The sequence below is a fragment of the Rhipicephalus microplus genome, chromosome 5 (assembly GCF_043290135.1).
Source record: "Rhipicephalus microplus isolate Deutch F79 chromosome 5, USDA_Rmic, whole genome shotgun sequence".
Classification (NCBI taxonomy): domain Eukaryota; kingdom Metazoa; phylum Arthropoda; class Arachnida; order Ixodida; family Ixodidae; genus Rhipicephalus; species Rhipicephalus microplus.
Genome location: NC_134704.1, coordinates 55,272,388 through 55,286,812, shown reverse-complemented (window position 1 = coordinate 55,286,812; position 14,425 = coordinate 55,272,388).

The following is a 14,425-nucleotide window of genomic DNA, read 5'->3' as shown; positions in this document are numbered from 1 at the left end:
AAATTCCGTTTCAAGTTTTGAATTAGGCATCTTCGTTAAGGTGATCTGATAGGTATATACATTCAGAGGTTCTAGCAGCGCTTGGACGCACCTAATGTGAGGGAAGTGTAATCTAGACCATTGTGTTCCGAAGACTGCGCTTGGTTCTTGAATAAAAACGTAAGACGCTTGTGTCATAGGCGAATTGGATATTTTTGAGAAAGTTTGAACTGTAAACATTCTAAACTGAGTTAACAAAGGTGGAAGACGCGCTTCCACATACAAAACATTATTTGCAACAAATTTGGAGAGTCCAAGACACAAGAGCAAAGCTTCTCTTTCTAATAATATTAACTGTTTCATCTTGTATGCCGCGCTGCCAAAAAACAATACGCACCCGAATTCCATGATATATAGGCCGCACATACATCTTGTAAATCATTATCAGTGAACTTCTTGGCAATCCCGTTTTTCTGTTTCCCAATTTTCGTAACCACCCCAAGGCACGTGACGCTTTACAGCCAACCTCGTCTATGTGGCTTTTCCAATTTAGCGTTCTATTATATATGAAGCCTAGGTATTTCGGGAAATCGACCTGGGGAATGAGCTCGTTACGATACATCAGAGAAATGTTGACACGATCTTTTTTAAAAAAAAAGGGGGGGGGGGGCAGAAGCGCACTTTTTTTGGCGTTCATTGACATGTGGATATTGACAAGCCTTGCTTCCAGCATGTTCATGTAATTCTATAATGCCTGATACAATGAGCACAGATCACTGTTTGTTGCAAAGAAAGCAATATCATCTGCATACATGTAAATTTGAATATCCCGATGAGTTGGAATATAACTCGGTAATATATTGAATAAAACAGGGGATAATACGGAGCCCTCAGGTACACCTTGTGTCTGCTTATATCTTTTAGAAGAGGATCCACGCAAGAAGCAATACAATTCTCTGTCTTTTACAAACTCTGTAATGTATGATGCGACATATTTTGGAAAGCGATAGTCTTGCATCCGCTGGATTAAGATAGAATACGCCACTTTATCGTACGCTTTAGCAAAGTATAGAGTGACTAGTGCACAGTATCCGCGCTGATGCCGAGCCAGCTGTATACGACTTTCCAAATCCACATGTGCACACCAAATGGAGTATCCCGATCTAAAGCCAATTTGTCTGGGGTTTAATGTTGTATGTTCATTGATATAGTTCATTATACAGGCATTCAAGTCTCTCTCTACAAGTTTGACCAGATTAGACGTCATATATTTTATCCAGAGTGAACTCCATTTCCTGTTTCTTTAGTATTGGAATAATTTTGGAAAGCTTCCAATCTGCCGGAATCTAAGAATGTTTCAGTCAATAATTAACTATATTACGAATTTTATGTGGGGATATTTCGTATAGCATATTTTATCATTGTAGAGGTCACCCCATCAGGTCCAGGAGCAGCGGGTGGTAGGCACTTTATCACATCCACCAGTTCGGCTAAAGATACCTCCTGGAAATCATCATCCGCCCTTAATTTCACCATGGGCTTTGGCATAATTGTACTAAACCTGGTTTGCAAGCCTTTAGCAGTATTTTCCAAAAAATCGGAGAGTTCGCGAAGAGACATAATGGCGGAATGAATGTTTTCTGACTGTGGAATCATTTTTCTCGCACGCAAAAATCTGAAAAGTGCCTTCTTATTTTGAGACTTGGACAGATAATTAAATTTATTCATATCATAGTCTTCTTTTGCTTTGCGCACTGTACGCTTGAAATCAGTGGCCATGAATTTATAATCACACCTATTCTTGGGGCATTGGTTAATTAACAACTTGTTCCAAGCCGCTTCTCGCTTTCTATACCCCCTGACACATTCTACATTCCACTTCGTGCTAAAAGATCCTGCTGTGTTCATCTTTATAGTAAACATTTAATTTTAATGATTGTTTGAATACCGCACACAGACTCATAGCCATAAGGTCTTCCTGCATTTCCTCACGAAAACTTAACGCAAATTTTAAGTCTTTTTTTTAATTTAGCATAATTTACAAATGAGCCAACTTTCCCGGCCAGACTAAACCTCGGGAACTTAATTTGAAAACAAATGGGAAGGTGGTCGCTCTTTGTAGCACAGTCTAAGGTATTCCACGAATATATGCTTAAAGTGGAGTTGGAAAATGTTAAATCTATAGTCGATTTAGAGTTACTTCTAACAAATGTAGCAGCGTGTGAGTTCAAGCAGGAAAAGTTCTTATCAAGCGTCCATTCCCACAAACGTCTTCCACATACATCAGATCTGAAGCCCCAAGACACATGGTGTGAATTGAAATTACCACACAGTAACATTTCTTTTCTGCATGAAGCTAACATAATATCGAGGCATCTCGTGTCCTGAACTCCTGCAGGAAAGTATACATTTGCAAAAAAAAAAAAGGCGGGCAGTCTGGTAGTGTTATGTCTAACACCAGAATTTCGTAATTCGTATCCCTACACTGATACGATATCTTGGCTCTGTGACCAAACTTTGTTGATATTGAAAAAGCCAAACCACCAGCTCTACTCGGCCGATCCAGCCGGATTAATCAATAATTTTTCAGGTAAAGTTTTTTACCGTTAGCAAGCCAGGTTTCCTGAATGGCAATTATGTTGGGAGAAAATTGTGAAGGAATATATTGTAAATCTGTAGTTGCCGACTAAATAGACTATAGCAATTCCACTGCAGAATTTTCAGTGAACCTATTTAGATGCTATACCAGCAGTAGAAACTGCCTGATCCAGAATATCTTTTTTCAAGAAATCATTTTTTGAAAGGTTCTCAAGGAAGTCCTTCTTTGATAAGTATTTTTTGGATTTTGAGTTCTGAGGAGACTTTTTTGAAGGGGGAGATCTGTTAGGTTTCAGAGTCTTTTGAGATTTCGTGTCCATACCTGTAAGGTCTCCTGAATCATCTGTCACAGGTTCTGACTCAGCCTGAACTATATTTTTAGAAGGTCCTGCTTTCGGAGAGATAGATTTATGATTAACTGTCAGATTTGCCTCATCTGTACTTCTTGAAATCAACAAAGCCTGGTAATCCCGATTTTGCACAGAAACTGTGCGAATGATTTGTGTCAGCTGTTGTGTTAACATATTAGCCAAGGCTTCAAAAAGAGTAGATGCCAGACGCTGCATTGCTTTTTCAGTAGACTTTTCAATGGACTTGGTTATCAACTTTGTGAGGTATGCATACACTGCAGATGTGTGCCGGGATGTTATGTCTGCATATCCTTTCGATCTTTCATGCATTTCTGCTACCGCCTCCCTTGTAGAGCAACGCCTGCGTTCTATGATTTCTAGAACACCCAGTTTTCTTTCTTTTGTGGCACATTTGGCAGAGTCTGCAGGGTACCCTCCATTACACAAGCAGCACTTCTGGTCATCAGATTTGCAATCGTGGCTGTCATGACTCTCTCCGCACAGATGACATCTAGCCTTTGATCTGCATCCTTTCATGCTGTGGCCAAATCGCCAACATTTCGAGCACTGCAAAGGTTTCGGGGAAAGTGGCTCTACTTTGTAGATTAGTGGCCATGCCTTAATTTCTGTCAGTCTTATTCTTCGTGCAAAATTTACTATAACTGATTCGGTAGGTGATTTTGTTCTATCAGTCGTTCAGGTGCACCGATAGACTAAAACTGTCCGGCTATAGCAAATAAGTCTAGAATTTCTTGAGGTGCCAGACTCGTGCTCACCAAACGGACTATGCCCTTCGTACATGCAAGATGAGCTGGAATAAACGGGCTCACCGGCTGTGCAGCAAGTTCAGAACAATTCAGGAGCTCTCGGATGCAATCCTGGTCTGCAGAGCAGCACAGGATACCCCCTCGGCCGAACTGGCGGACCTCAGTGATCTTCTGGAAGAGCGACGAGGCTTTCTGAAGCTTCATTTGTATCACCTTTGGATTCTTCATTGGAATGGAACCCCCATTTGTGGGAACCAGAGCCACAGGGACGTAGTTGTCTCCACTGCGTAGCAAGGTATCAAGCGGCCAATCCTTGACCGGTAACAAAACCAGCCAAGGGGAGTGCCCTTGACCAGGTGATGGGAAAGACATCAAAATAGTCTGACTTGCCTGACCTCCAAAGGGCTGCAACAACGTATCAGTTGAGAGAAACCAACAAGGAGCACGAGGATTCAAGAGCAAACCAATGCTTAGCTAACAGAGATCCTGCCGCTCGACCTTGAGCAGACTGCTGCGACGGGAACCAGCACTGCCAAGTTATCCATCGTTTCTTCTCTGTCTTCTAGACGAATCACGTGAGCCCATTGTGGTAACTGATGAAACGTCGTACTTTGTGCAGAGTGTCAGGCTATAGTTGAAAATTTCAATATTTCATGCACTTAGAAGTTCTCGAAAGAAGACGGAAGTGCACAGTAAGATACTTTAGTGTTGTATAGTGGGTTGATTATACATTGTATTCTGTGGTAGAACTCCTGCATGCTTTTCAATTTAAGGGGTGATGATGTGGTATCGTGGTTTCGGTTCCGCTTTACGAACCGGTTCTCTAGCCCTCAGGGGGCGCACTACCCGGTGTATATTAGGGGGCGCACTACCCTTCACTGCAAAGTACGAGTCCTCAACCTCACTATATAGAGAAAAAAAATCTAGTTTTTGGTTCATTAAGTATTACGGCTTGGTGGCGCTAGCCACCGCCCGATCTAAATGGTGCAGCCATATCCATAATCATCCATTAGGGTGCCTCGTAATGGCCTTGATACGCGGGCCCCCGTTTAGGGTGCTGCCACCTTGTAAACTGCTCCCTCCACCATGTAGTACCTACAGCACCTTTGCCAAGCTGTAGGGCTCACGTGCCGGTTTTCTTTGCCTGGATGTTGCGTTTCTCAAGGCTACAACCATTCGCGTTAAGCTAGAGGGCCACTATGCGCCAGAGCGAAACCTGTATGCAGCGGGAGTGATAATGGCGGCTGCCGCTGATGTCTTCACTCTGAGTGGAGGAGCGGGCATCGAGGCACTCTAGTATATATGGCTCTGGTATATAACCCACTGTACATAGAATGGAGTTTCGTGAGCGTCTGCATGGGGCTCGGCGGCGGGTCCTAAAGTTCCTTCTCGGTTAGCGCTCCGGGCGCCGGGCTCTTGGTCGTCGTCGGTGCCGCGTCCGACGCGCGATACAAGTTGGCAGAACAGCAGTGGCTACGCTGTCTCGAGACATTCATCATAACAGGAGAATGTGAAACAAGAATGGCGATTATCAACCATTTGTCGTTTACCAATGCTCTCCGAAAGAGAGCGTGTTTATGGTGTCTGCATTGTATAGCCGACAGTAGTTTTGATCTCACTCACTTGCAAGTTTACCCCATCGGCGCATGGGTTACCATGTTTGATCACGTTACCGCAACTGGCCTGCAGCCAGTAGCCTCCGCCAACATATTGAGCCAGCCATAGAGTTAGGGAACTCTATGGGGCCAGCGAAGCGGCCGTGGCCGTAACTGAGCTTAGAAGCCAACATGGCAGAACCCGTGGAGATGCGACCGTTTGCTTTGACCCAAACTCACGCTTGCTACTCGCCCGCTGTTGTCACAGCAATAAATAAATGGTGAAATCACCAACCGTTTTGTGTCAATCCACACTGGGGACAAAGCATCAGGTGTGTTCTGTCCTTATTAAAAAAAATAGCTGTTTATTTGGCCATGCTTGTTAAGCATAGTCTTGAAGAATGAATCTTGAAAACACTGCAAAATTCTGACGAAGGCATTTCTCCCGAAGCTCCTGGACGTAAATATAAAGCAAAAAAAAAAAAGCGTGCATTGTGAACTTACTGTCCACACAACGCAGGACGACGACGTGATGAGATCAAGGCGGAAAGAAACTGCACCCATAGGTGCCGCTATTTCGCCTTTTTAGGCACCTCCGTCTGCTCCGCTTTTACATGTCTTTTACTTATACCGGCCCGTCGGTGTGCTTCGCTCGGCGCCCGTAGCGTATGCTTCGCGCAAACACTATGGGGACGCCGAGCAGACGACGCGCTTGTTCAGCAGTTCATCAGCAGGCCATGGTTACAGTGTACGCGATTCTCAGCGCAAACTGTGCCTACATTGTTCGATAAGCTTCAGGGCTGCCGTAGATCATTTTGTTGAGATTACGTCCACGTCGTGAGCATTTCAGATTATTCTGGAATCTATACGTCGCCGCTAGCGATAACGCTAGAATGTTCGATGGCGTGCGTATAAATGCCGACACGCTTCGCCGCTTGTCAGTTGATTGACGGCCGACGCTGCATTCGCCGCTATCAGTGCGAGTGAGCTACTATAACCTGACTTTCCGTTTATCGGGCCCAGGTTCGCCCAAATAAGCAGTTTGGTCTGACCATCTAGTCTCCTGCCTTCAGTCACGTTGACCCCGTGACAATATTCTAGAAGGACGGCCATGGTAAAGAGACGTCCATGGTGTTGAGGTGCCATCTAGTTTTGAATGAACACAACAGCTGCAGAAAATCGTCTATATGTTACTGGTACACCGAAGCTTCCATGGGAGCCCATGTAATCAGACAATGGCGGCTCATCAGCTTATGTGTGGATGGATGCTATGAGCGTCCGCTTTACAACGGCACCAGGAGGTGCACCGCCAAGCTCTACAAAAGAAAAAAAAAAGCCTGTTCCCTGTTTTTTAGTTTAAAGTTGGCATGTACCTTGTCTACTATCGATTAATTCAATATTAAGAAAAAACAAAACGTAATTTGACAGCCCAACATTCAGCCCCTTCCGGCAGGTAAGACCTTCTTTTTTCAATGTCCTTTCGTCAAACAGTAAGTGCACATTGTGACTGTCTACCAACTGGTTTTACGCCCATGGCGAGACCTCCAGTTCCTCCATGGTGCCTCAAACAGCCAGTCATCAATCTAACAATACCAGGCATCCAGAAAAAAAAAAAAACGAAATATGTCCATACCAGACATCAAGCAGCTCGCCTTACTTCTGCTGTGCGAGAAGTACCAGGACTGCACCCACGTCTACACCGACAGCACCGTCCTGCCAAACAGCTCAACAGCGGTGGTCGTTATTCCAACGCACGCCACAACCGCCGCCTGTGTACGACACCGCCGCCTGTGTACACTGCGGAGATGAAAAGACAATTTGACACGTCCCGTGTGACTGCCCAGAATATAACCTAGAAAGACAATACCTTTTTAATACACTAAACATGTTAGATGACCAGCCGCTGTCAGAAGAAAGTATACTGCGCCATCGTCCTGACTCATCCTCACAGAAGAAGGCCGTTAAAGTTCTGCGGGGCTTCTTGCGAACTACTGGCCTGTCGGAACGCCTCTGAGTGGACTTATTTTGTGGGTGCGTGTGTGTTCGTGTTTTGCTCTTATTTATTTTTTAACTCTCTTTCAACCCCTATTCCCCAACTTCAGTGTAGGGTCGCATAGCGCACATTAGCATCTGGTTAACCTCCCTGCCTTCCTTTTTTCTTGTTTCTCTCTCTCTCTCTATTTGTGTAATTTCTCTCCGCTTTTCAGACACCAATACTCTAACAGTCTCTTCTTAATTTCTCTCGCGGACATGTTCAGCTTTCTATTGCTGTCCCTAAAACGCAAAGCTCCGTGTAGGCTCGTGTCTGAACACACACGTGGTAGAAATCTCCAAATTCAATCTGAACGTGCTGTGTCGTTTCCTTAGCTTCACCCCAGCACGCACGTGTTCTTTACTGAATCTCGCCTGTACGTTCTTCGAAAGTTGGACGCATCTCTCGTAACATTTCTTTTTGTTTTGTAGAAACATCGTTGCTTTAATTATCATCATTGTAAAATAAAAGTTATGAATCGCACATGTTATTACAAAACCCTTTTAGTGGAATAACAAGTCTGTGATTCGTAATCTTTATTTTTCACGCCGCATTCCACTTGCCTCACCTTGGAGGTCGCTGGAAATTGGGTTCCCGTCCATCTTATTAACATGTGTGTGCGCTGAACTCTGACCTCAGAATTGTGAGTTCCTCGCACCTGCTATTTCCCGAGATGGCTTTATGCTCTTCCAAAATATATAAAGCACATCTTACTCTAAATCGTCGAACATTTTTTCTCTAAGCACTAATCGTCGAACTGAAATTGTGTGTGAATGGGAAAGTCAGTTTATCTAAACACTGGAGAGCTCTATATCGCGAAAATGAGTTAGTGTCATTGGATAGAAAAATTTCCCGTGACGCCATCTTATGTTTCCTGTAAAGTGACACTGAAGTCAGAAATTGTCACTTCAACCGGCCAATGGCGAGCCAATGGCAAGAGTCGTTACGGAGCTCGGCCACTGCCCTGAAGGTGGCGGGATCGTTGCCGGCAGCATATCGATAAAGGGGGTCAGCGCTATCTATACTCGGCGACAGCGTTTCTTGGCACTGAAGGGAAAGCTACGGGGGTGGAGCTTATGCACATGTAGGACTGCCCGAAGTAGTCCGATTTGGCGCGCGTCTCGTAACGACGTCGAAAGTGACGGTGCATACCATCAGCGTTTCATGTAGACGCAGACGCCGCTTAGCGTTTGAGGTACACGTAAAAGGACGGGACTTGCTCGCGTGTTCAAAAAAAAAAAAAATCACAGCATATCCACGGAGTGCATGACGATGAGTGTGGCGAAGCGTCCGTCCATCCATCCGTCCGTCCCTGGGTCCATCCATCCGCGCGTCCGTCCGTGCATCTGTATGTATGTCCGTCCGTCCATCTAGTGAACACTCGAAGTACGGCCATCTCGCATGTTTTCATCACATATTCATCATATAGAAGTACCGCCATCTAGCGGACATTCCAAGGACTAGACGACAACATTCGCGCACTTTCTTATAGCCTGCGCTTCGTGTCTACATCCCGCCATTCACCACCTCTAGTTCATGGCTATATACTAGTTCACTAAATTCATGGCACTGCGGCCTAACCCTCGCTAAACCTTGCTAAAGCCTAGAAGGTTACGCCCCGCGAGTTTAACGTGACAACCGTTTGAGGTCACATAGTGCTCGAAGTGCGTCCTTCTTATACTACTGTTTCAGTAAGCATCAAATTCAGGGCAAATTTTATTGGAGATTAAGTTACCAATACTCGTCTCTGTAAGTTATTGCATCAGAAACAACTATCTCTTTATTTATGATTAACGTGCGCTGGTTTACTCCTCAATTGAAAAGAGTGTGCGCGTGCCGCTCCTCTAGTCCGGCCGTGGAGGTGGCTACCTACTACGACGACCACATGCATACATCGCGGACGCACGACTCACGGCACAGGGAGCTTCGCCCCTATAGAACGCGAAGCCACGACGAATAAATTACAGAAAACACGAATATCGCAATGGTCTGAGCTGCGCGTCCTGTCTCTAATAGCTTGACGTAGAAAATAAAGGAATACCTTTTATATTTCACGTTCAAAACACGGGTGATATTGTGGAACTATATTCACTGGCGCTATAGGATGCACCCGATTTGGCTCCGTAGCCTTCACTTGAATGCCAAGGAAATTTGTCGCCGAGTATAGGTAAAGGACACCACGTTAATGAAATTTCGGGAGATTTCGTTTACGGCGCCCCTCGTAAATAATATTTGGGTTATTGGACGGTGAGCACCCGCCTATTATGAGGTGGTGCGGATACAAGAAACTGTAACACTGCGGCATAGATGAAAGACTATAAACAAATAGATAAGTGCGGGGCTGCAAAAGAAGAAAAGGAAGAAAGAAATAATGAAGGAACAAACATTACAGAACATCGTTGGCGCAAACTTAAAAGACGTCGAAATAAGAGACTCGGAAAAGCGCACTTATTGTTGGTGCAAGTTGGTGTGTAACCACCAAGTTACACACCAACTAGCCCGACAGCATACGTTACTAAGGAACAAACAAAAGAATCGAAAAAAATAAAATTCGGCATGGTTATCGCATTATGCTACAGGAGGTATTCGTGTCCCGCCACTTTTGATTCGTTATGTCTGGGTAAGCATTCTCCGCCCAATAATATATAGATATATATATGCGTGCTGCAAATGCTTCCGTGTGCCCTCGCCGTCAACGTTTTCAGACTGCGTGCTCCCTCTTTGCGAGGTTGCCGATCGTACTGTTGCAAATGGAAGCGCCTTTGCTGGGTGCTCGCTCGTCGGAAAGAACAGCAAAGGTGGGGCCCATTTCCGAGCCTTACTGCAGAACCTCTCACGGGCGCTCGCATATCGGGTTGCACGCAGCGCTTACGTTGCGTCTTCATGAGCGCGAAAAAAACCCTCCCTCACTTCAGAAGGAGGATGGAAAGAGTGGGGTCCTAGATGCTGGCACGAAGTGAACAAACGGCGTACTCACGACGACCTGCTGTTCCGGAGTGGTGTCCACTGGAGGAGAGAAAAAGAAAATAATGCACTATTCGAGAAGAAAAACGGGTGAGAGAGAAACGGAGGAGAAATGCAGGCAGCGAAGAAGGGAATGCCGGAGTGCCCGCGGCTCATTAGGAGGACAAAACAAGCGCCTTTTACGCCTCTAATTAATCTCTCGCCCAGGCACTGCCTGTGCGTGCAACAAAAGAAATGAGCTCGGCGTGCTAGCTAGGTCGCCCCGGGGCCCTCCTGCCAAGACGTCCTTAATCTCGGTTGCTGTAGCGGGCGAGATGAAGAAGGGCAGCAGCGGCCGCTTTTGAAAAGGCACACAAATGGCGGCCGGACACGCCTCTCCCGGACGCTGCGAGACGCCCGAGAGGTGTTGCTGCGAGCTGACATTAATCACTGTTAATTCCCCCCTTCGCGCTCGTTGCCGCTCAGGCTTGTAGCGTGTGTGTGTGTGTGCAACAACGCCGCTTTTGCCTCGTTGCCGCTACCTCTGTTGCAGCGAACGAGCCCACCGAGGCCTTTTTCTCGTTGAACGACCAGACGAGACACCGGCTTGCCTGCCGGAGCCACGGCCGTAGCCGGTGCCAACAGCTCGCCTCTAGTGAGCGAGAAGGGGGCGGGGGGGGGGGGCGCAGCGCTAGGTGTCGACGCAAGCGCGTTCCTTCCCCTTTCCCCCTATGTTTCAGACGCAAGCGCAGAAGAGAGGACTCGGGCCGGCTGTGCAAACGCGTCCGCCTTGCCGATTGGCCGGTGGTCCGCCGACAGCCAAGGCAGGCGCGATGGTGTCCGATAAGATTCATCATTGTTTTCTGCGTTCCGCGCGCGTGGGGTGGATAGTGAGGCGGCGATAGTGGGTAAAAAGTTGGGGTTGGGGGGGGGGGGTATGTCTCGGGAGATAAATCACGCCGCGGCCGAGCCCCGCCCCGGCAGTGCGCGCGGCGTGCATTAGGGGCCTGCAGGGAGGTGCCAACAGCGGCCAAAACAAAGATATCTTTGCCCCCGCCGGGGTCCAGGCCGCAATTACTACAACGTGTCAAAGATGGACGCCGATATGGGGGCCCCGTATCGCAGCCATGCGATCTGCCCATTAACTGTGTTGAAAGAAGGACCCCCGCTCGCCAACAAATCCCCCTCGTTGCCAGTGCAGTGTTCTGACAAATGCTGCACGACGCAGGGTCCGTTGACTGTGTCACGGACCCTGCGATTGGAGATAGCGATTGTGTGCATAGTAAAACACAGGTGTGAGGACAGGAGTGAATTTCGAAAGAGGAAGGCAATGTAACGTTGTGCAATGGTGGGCTTCAGTGTAATTTCTCGTTTATGCGGTTGTCAGTGACTTTACTCACTACAGAGCATCGTGGAGGCGTAGATATTTACGGAAGGTTGAACCGGTTGAACACGACCGCGTTTTGAATATTGCGATGAATCTTCTGACTGCGCAAATAGTTCTGCGGCTCACGAGTGCGTCGGAGTAATACTAATAACTAAAGAACCCGGTATTAAACATTTGTTTTCGCCCTCCTGGTTGTAACGAGTTCGAGAAACTAAAACAGATTCCGTTTATTCTTCGACAGACGGCTCCAGGGAGTTCCACGGGAGAACTACGTTGTTGTTGGCAGATTATATCCGATTTCTGACATCTGCAGGCATAGTGGGCGCTAAGACAACTCCCAACCATTCTGCACAGGCCGCCATAGGCGCGCGCACAAGAAAGACCTACATAACCTATATGAGGATCTTCATGAGGACCCCCATGTTGCATTCCATGAACTGCCTTCCACAAACACTTACCGCCGAAGTTCTGGGTACTAAAGGCAGGCCATCTTGAGATGCACGTCACCGGCTAGTTTCCATTGTTGCATCCATTGTAAATCTTGTTTTCTTTCGTACTTGACCGAAAGGGGTAGAAGCGGGGGCTGCGGTGAGACTTGGCCGCTTTGGGCAGACTGGGCCTTCACATTTGCGGGCCGGGGTCATATTCTGTGAAACAAGCACGCTCTCTTCTCCGTTCTTTAACGATTACCAAAATGTGGTTGCCAAAGCTTGCTTCTTGGCAACAAGGTGTTTGACAGGAAAAGCCCGCTTTGTTGCTAGTTTTAGTTCATCATATCGCGGTTGTTTATTTGTTTTATAAATAAAGTTATGTTCACACTAACATTCAGCTATCATCCCGGCTCATCTTTCACTTCATAGCATAATCGGTTGAACGTTTGTTTAATGGCAGCCTAAACCCATCGCACGTCAGCGCCCCTAGTGTCCCGCACTGCATGCTTAGAAGGCCCCTAAACCACACCGAGGTCGAAATTTAGTTGCAGTGTTCTGGCTGTTCACGAGTGGTTAACAAACGTGTATCAGAGGGAATTTTCAGATCACGCCGTAACAACTTAGTTACGTGCGTTTGCTGATTGAAACGCACCCTTAGCTCGTTTCGCTGTTTCCTTTGCTGCGCTCTTTTCGTCGAGTGGTACATGCCATAGAGTTTCCTAATATAAGGAACTCTGGCGCTAGTGTCTATGGGAACTGCAACGCACGGCGCTTTAGCGAGCATGGGAGTGATGGGTAGTACACACATTTGTCTAATCCTTCTGGCCTGCTTTTGGCTCAGTGGTGCTCAGTGGTGGCGCTTCACCACCTTATTCTTTTAGACTTATACCTTTCCAAATCGGGTCACGAAGTTGAAAAGGGTTGAATATTTCTTTCAAAACAAAACCGAAACACAGCAACAAACGAAGCCGCAAGTACGATTCGCCGCCCGCAAGTATAGACTATAGGCAAATGTGTGTACTACCCATGTCGCGGTTGCTGAATGATCGCAGTGACATAATCACCACTAGTTAATTACTTCCCCGCATAGTGATCCGTCTCGCCATGCACCGTGCAACACGGTGAGGAAAAGCTGGGGACGTGCCTACCGGCAAACCAGTCATTAACGTGATAGCGTTAAAGAGCTCGTTTCACAGAAATTCCGGTATCGGCGTCGTTGGCTGTGAGCGAAAAATCATCATCTTATGCCAGACCGAAAAATATCAATTGATGCAAATTGAATGCTTTAATTAAAAAAAGAAATCCTGAAGCAGAGTGGGGACCGAACCAGGTTTGTTCGGGCCCAAGTGTGGATCGAACCCCGGTCGTTTGGGTGGTAAGCGGATGTTATACCACATAGCCACAGGGCATTTTTTTCATGGTATGTAATAAAGTATCTGCGCAATAAAAACAAAATCAAGCGAACAAAAGTACAATCAAATCGTGAAAATAAGCCCTGAAGCGTTCATAAACACTCAATGGCTAACACAGCGTGAGTTCCTCAAACGGAGAGTGGTTCACATCATGTTATGCAAACGAAAAGGGGGTGAGGTCAAACGGTTCTCTAAGATGGAGTACCAGTCCGGCCTAAAGTCTAGCTCGTCGTAAATGTTTTTGAGGGGGATAGCCAATTCAATGAAGTGGAGGAGGAAGCAACGAAAGGGAGAAGGCAGGGAGGTTAACCGGAAAGACATCCGGTTGGCTACCCTACACTGGGGGATTAGGGAAGGGGACAAGAAAAATGAGAAAAAGGGAAGAGAGGGAAAAGAAAACAATGAAGTGTGTGAGCTCTGCATTGCGGTCTTGCATTCGTGTCTTCCACAAGCTGTGCATACCCATGAGGAAAACATATCATATGGTATTTCATCAAGCGCTGCTGGTAGAAGATAACATATTGTGTAAGAATTAATGACGAAACGTTTTTTTAGTGCTCGCTGAAGGACATCCCAAAACAGTATGGCATCTTTGCAGCTAACAAAGGGCATCTGCTTGCTAAAACAGTGAAAAAAACTTCCACTGCTTGTAAATGCAGCGAAAGTAGCTTTCATGCTTCACAAACACAAGCGTCCTGTATCCATGCTTCACAATGCAACAAGAAATATTGCTGTAATAATGCGTGGTATAAGCGTCCATTGCCAACGGGCGTCAGAATATGTGATTATCATATGCCTGGAAGCCGGTACCGTACTACAAAGGCACACACGTTACTGCACATATTCCCTTAAGGCCACGTAGTGGGTGCATAACAAATTCGAAAACCTTTCATGCACTAATTGTTTGAAGTAGGCACTATACAAGATATCG